The sequence below is a fragment of the Leptonychotes weddellii genome, chromosome 2, assembly GCF_054177405.1.
Source record: "Leptonychotes weddellii isolate Sample4059 chromosome 2, ASM5417740v2, whole genome shotgun sequence".
In the NCBI taxonomy this organism is placed as follows: Eukaryota; Metazoa; Chordata; class Mammalia; order Carnivora; family Phocidae; genus Leptonychotes; species Leptonychotes weddellii.
Window position 1 is genome coordinate 138,982,602 of NC_138370.1, and position 6,154 is coordinate 138,988,755.

Here is a 6,154-nt window from a genome sequence, read left to right on the forward strand (position 1 = left end):
GTAAATCTGTGGCATAAGTCACAGTCTCTGAGTCTTTCTTATTTTGGGGGTTCCTCCTCCTAGTCATTCTGTTGAGGGGTGGTTGAGGGAATGTACAGAGTCCCAATTACTGACCACAACCCAAGCAAGATGCACTTGTTTTATGGGGACCTTAGGGTTGCCGGCCTCTTGTTCTCCCAGCCTGTTTTCTGGGGGAGGGTCCTGCCATGCTGTTACTCAGGTAACTTTGTTTGGGCAGAGTTGCCCTGCCCCTGTGGCAGGGGATGGGCTCAGTGAAAACCGATTTTCGTGGGCTTTTGTTCTCTGGCGGCTTTCCTTGGTGGCTTTCTGTGTCTCTTCTGAGAGTCAGAGCAGAAGAGATCGTTTCCAACCCTGTGCCTCAGAGCAGAGATTGCAGTCTGTTCTTCAGTGAGCTCTCCAGACCACACTATCTCCATTTCTGTCTGTGCTGCTATAAACTGCAGCGTCCTGGGTTGTGCACCCCTCAGCAGCACTCCCAGTCCTCGCCTCCAGGTCGGGGCACGTCTCTGCTCTTTGTGCTTCTAAATCCACCAGCCACCCCCAGTTCACATGCAGACCCCGCTGCTCTGGTTTCAGTCCAGGGGGCTGCCCTAAAGTCTTTCCCCCACCGCTACTGGTCTGCGAGTCTGTGCCCTGTCCCCAGCGTGGGAGGCTATCACTCACTGGTGATGTAGGATCCCGATGGCTGGGCTCTCTCCCCCTTCCATTTATCTTCTGATATCTGCCCACGGAATCATGGCTCTGCACTTTGCACCTCAAAACCAACTGCCTGTGATATTCTGTTTGTAGAGATCCAGATATATATTCTTACATCTCAGGCTGATTTCATGGGTGTTCAGAGTGGTCTGGTAGATATCCAGCTCAGTTCTGGGGACCTGTTGGAATAGGGTCCCCTACTCCTCCGCCATCTTTTCCTCCCCTTTCTGGATTAGTTTCTTTATCCAGTCTGACAGTCTTTGACTTTTAACTAAAGAGTTTATGCGTTTACATTTATTGTGATTACTGGTGTATTTGTATTCATTTTGCCATTTATGTTGTATTTTCTATTTATCTTTTTATATGTCTTTTTCTCTTTTTTTATTACTTTATTTTGGATTAAGTTTGATTTTTTTTTTCTTCATTTAATTTTCCCCTCAACTAATTGGAAATTATATCTCTATTTTTATTTTTAAATAATTCCCTAGAAATTATAGAATGCATTTTAATTTAGCAAGTCTAAAGTTAATTCATTCATTTATTCTTTTCTCGTGATATAAACAACTTAAAATGCTTTAATTTTGATGATCCCTTCCCAACTTATGAGTATTTGCTATAATTATCTAATACTTTAGTTCTTCTAGTTATTAAACTCTCAAATTACAATGTTTTAGATTCACACACTTATTTAACATTTTCTTGGCTCATCATTTCTTCCTGCATCTCAGACTTCCCTGTGGCTCATATCTCTTTCTTGAGTACATCTAAAAAAGGGTGTCTCAATTTTTATTTTCTGAATATTGCCTTAATTTTATTCTTGTTCTTGATAGACAGTTTCTATGGTCATGTCATTCTTGATGGTTGTTTCCTTTCTGCTTAAAAAAATTCCATTATATTTAGATTTTTTATTGTGCCTGTTTGGAAATCAGATGTCAATCTAATTTGCTCCTTTGCCAGTAATCTTTTTTTTCCTAGCTGCTTTTAAGATTTTTTTTCTCTTTCTTTCTTTTTTTTATTTATTTTCTTTCTTTTTTATTATTATTATTTTTATTTTATTATGTTATGTTAGTCACCATACAGTACATCATTAGTTTTTGATGTAGTGTTCCATGATTCATTGTTTGCATATAACACCCAGTGCTCCAAGCAATACATGCCTTCCTTAATACCCATCACCAGGCTAACCCATCCCCCCACCCCCCTCCCCTCTGAAATCCTCAGTTTGTTTCCTGTAGTCCATAGTCTCTCATAGTTCATCTTTCTTTCTCTCTCTCTTTCTCTCTCTCTTTCTTTCTTTCTTTTTCTTTCTTTCTGTTTCTTTCTTTCTTTCTTTTTCTTTCTTTCTCCTTCTTTCTTTCCTTCCTTCCTTCCTTCCTTCCTTCCTTCCTTCCTTCCTTCCTTCAGTGTTCTTCAGTATCATTACAATGTATCTATCTATCTGCCTTTTCTTTCTTTTTATTTATTCTGCTTGGGATTCATTGGGTCTTTTAAATTTGAGGATTTCTGTCTTTTGTACATTCATAATAACTCTTTGTCATCTCTTTGAATATTGCTTCTACATTTTCTCTCTTTCTTGTACTCTGATTTGATATGTTGGATACCTTAATTATAGTCTCCATGTCTTCTTTCTCAAATATACTTGTTCATTTTTATTTTTTCTTTAAGGTTTAATAGCTTAAAACTTGCATATCTCTGGTAGTTTTATAACTAAATATATTCAAAATATTTCGATTAAGAGCATTTTAATCACAAGCCAGCATATGTTACTACAAATCCAGTTAAAATCTTACTCAGTGAAACCAATGGCAGCAATAGCTGGGCCCTTATCCTAAATATATTTGGTGCACACTTCTTGAACTATCTCAGCATCTGCAGTGTTGAGTCCAGATTTTCTTCTTTTGCTTGACCCTTGCATTGAGGTCAGCTTCAAGCTCAGGGGATGGGAATTCTTCTAATATAGCATAACATTTACCTACCAATATCATTATAATTTGGACTTGAACCATAGAGTTGCAACAACATGTTTGTTTTTAGAAGACTTTTGGCTTGTGCAACTTTATTTTCAGTGATATGTATCTACAGTCATATCTATTATTTTTGAACAATATATAACGTGTCTGCAACGATGGCTGATTCACAACTCGTATAGATTCCCCACAATCCTATAACTGTGTAGGAAATATGAAAGGCTGGAAGCTAGGACAGAGGTTACCATGACAAATGAGCTTGGCTGGCTTGCTAGATAAATTTATTTCTCCTCTGAAATGGCAATCCTGGTTGTCAATCAGTGTGTTTACAACCACGAGAGATTGTATATGGATGCACCTAACCAACAGTTTCAACAGCTCTTGCAAGGTGTGCCAAAGTCACCTTGTCATTTTTCATTCAATTCTTACTTTCTGTGAATTTTCAATGAGGCAAAGTTGATATTTCTCCTTTGTGTGTGGACAAAAAGTCACAAAAATGAAACCTTGCTAACTCAAGCTATTAATCATAGGAAACTCCTCCAGTTACAGTAGGGACTCTTGTTGGCCCTATACTATGTGGTTACATAGTTCACTAAGTCTTTATGATTTTTAGGTTTGATATTTTCCATTAGTCCCCAAACTGTCCATCCAAGTTCAGTATTCTGATAAGTTGTGGCATGTAGATAATAAAAAACAACTTCCTGGCATTGACTCTGTTTCTCCCAATGTACTGTTTTTTATTATATCATCAAGAATTTCTAAAGCTGTTGACAAATCTTTAAAGAGTTCTTTGGCAAATATATGGTCTACTTTCTGGAGGTATAGGCATTGAAATGAGCACCTATGTTTCATTTTTAAGTTCCAGGCCTAATTTGGGTCTCTTCTTGGTACCCTTGAAATCCATATGTTCCAGAGAATAAAATGTTCCATTATTCTTCTTATTTTCACTTAAGCTTCCAAGATTAATCAATCAAAGCCCAACTGTGTAATTTGAGAGCCCAGAGTCTTCAGAGACCACTAAGTCCATTTTCAAACATGTTATTCATCCATTGGGAACATCCAGAACAACTTGTGTAGTGGCTTATATATTTCATTGGCACCTCTGATCAGGAGCCTCTCAGAAAAACCCCCGTGCATGGGTAACAGCATGATTCAAATATCTACTGCTACCATCTCCTCCCCATGTCTTAACTTCCATTTAATTTTTTTTCAATTTCTTTTTCTCTCTTCTGCACATTGAATAACTCTTCAGTTCTTCCTTCCAGTTCATTAATTCTCTCTTTCATTGTATCTAATGCTATATCCATCTACTGAGTTTTTAGTTTCATTTATTATGTGTGTTTTTTTTTTTTAACCTGGAAGTTCTATTTGGTTCTTTTTTCAAATCTACCTGATCATATTTCATTGTTCTTGTACCTTATACCTCAAATATTCTTTTTGTAAAAATAAGTATATCAAACCTACTTTATATTTCTTTATTTATAATTCCAGTATCAGCCATTTTTGTAACTATAATCCTGTTGTTTGTTATTTCTACTTATTCTCATTAAAATGATTTGTTTCCTCTTGTGTTTTGTATTTTTATATTTCAGTGAGTTTATAATTACCTGAGGAAATATTTGGGGCCTTGGTTTAAGGATGCATATTTACCTAGGAAGGCATTACTAATCTTGAGTCACTTTAAATTAAATTCTAAGGTTAGGTATTTGGGGATCACATACCTAGTGTGAATTCTAAATTCTGGCTTTAAGCCCTCATGAGAACCACTTGTGAATAAGAATTTTAGACTCTACTCAGAGTCAAGTAAAGAGATAAAAAATTTCTTTACTATTTTCTTTTGTGGGCTAGATTTTCTTCTTTTGGTTTACGCTCTCATTAAAGATGTCAACTACTAGGTCCTGGCCTATTTAGGGATTTTTTTCTGTGTTCATCCTGTTCAGGTCCCAGGCATTGCATCTTTATCCCTCTTTGATTTCCATTAAAATGAAGACTCTAGGCCACCAGGAATAAGTAAATGGACTGAGAGTCCCATTGCTTCAGGGTGGTTACCTCTGAAAATTTGTGTTTTCTCATATTTTCAGACTCTGAAGATTTCTATTATTTTCCTGACAGCTCATTTAAGCATTTTAACATCTTTTATCCAGCATTTTTAGGTGTCATAAGCCAGGAAAGTTCTTCATAATATTTATCTTTAATTTGTGGGAAGTGGAAGTTTTGGTACTATTCTTAAATACTCTAATTTACAAGGTTTCTATTGTAAAATAAGCTGAATTGAGAATTGATATAGTTCTTCTCCTGCCCCAATAAAAAAAAATCCTCTGAACACTCAAACTCCTGAGCTTTTGCAGCCACATTATCATTTTACCTCATTATCGATGGCTGCTACCGTCCTAGTGCAATCTTGGACAACTTCTGTCAGCAGAAGGCAGATTAAATATAAAGAGAGTGATGAGGAACAGTGTCTGGTTCGTGGATCAGCACCCAGCATGAGTTACTTACTTTGAACTTCACAACAACCTAATGAAATGGTAACACTGCTTTCATTTTATAAATAAGAAATCTAAGTGTCAATGATGTTAAGTAACTCATCAGAAGGAAACAGAAGGAGCTGGAATGTTCTGAATGATCATCCAGGCATGTCTTCCTAGAGCAAGGCTTCAAGGATCCTGTAGGTCAATCATTTATTCATTTATCCATCCATCCATCCATCCATCCATTTGTGAATTCATTCAATAAACCTTTCTTGAGAACTTGCCATGTGTGTGACACTGTGCTAGATACTGACAAACAAAAATGGATAAGACAGAGCTTACATTCTCATATGGGAAGACATATAAACAATTTTAATATATTGCAGTGAGTTAAATGATAGGGGTTATGAGAACATTGGGAAGGGCATCACCACTGAGACCAGTTCATGTATAGCTTTGGGGTGGGAAAAGGGAAGGTGGTTGCTGACTGAAATGGGTAGTGAGATAAAGGATAGAGGTAGGAACATCAATAGCAAGAAAAGGTGGAGCATTCTTTTAGGACATGGCTGCTCCTTTTTGTCTAAAAGAAGGGGAAATAATAAGAGCTTAAAACTATTGCCTTTAAAAAGGATTTATTCCTTACAGTTACCAGCACAAAAGCTTTTCAGGTTCAGCCACTTGCTGGATGGAACAGATCAGTGATGGTTTGGTTATCCAGCTTGTGATATTTTCTGGAATTAAAACATCACACAGGGGCACCTGGGTGGCTCAGTCGGTTAAGCGACTGCCTTCGGCTCGGGTCATGATCTCAGGGTCCTGGGACTGAGCCCCGCATCAGGTTCCCTGCTCGGCGGGAGGCCTGATTCTCCCTCTCCCACTCCCCCTGCTTGTGTTCCCTCTCTCGCTGTGTCTCTCTCTGTCAAATAAATAAATAAAATCTTAAAAAAAAAAAAAAAGAAAGAAACATCACACAGAAGAAAGACTTGTCTGGTACAACTG

General features: G+C 37.4%; 1 pseudogene; it reads right to left on the bottom strand.

The window, feature by feature from the left end:
* Positions 1–2,434: 2,434 nt before the first annotated feature.
* LOC102742037 (mitochondrial-processing peptidase subunit beta-like) lies at positions 2,435–3,603 on the bottom strand (annotated as a pseudogene).
* Positions 3,604–6,154: the final 2,551 nt, after the last annotated feature.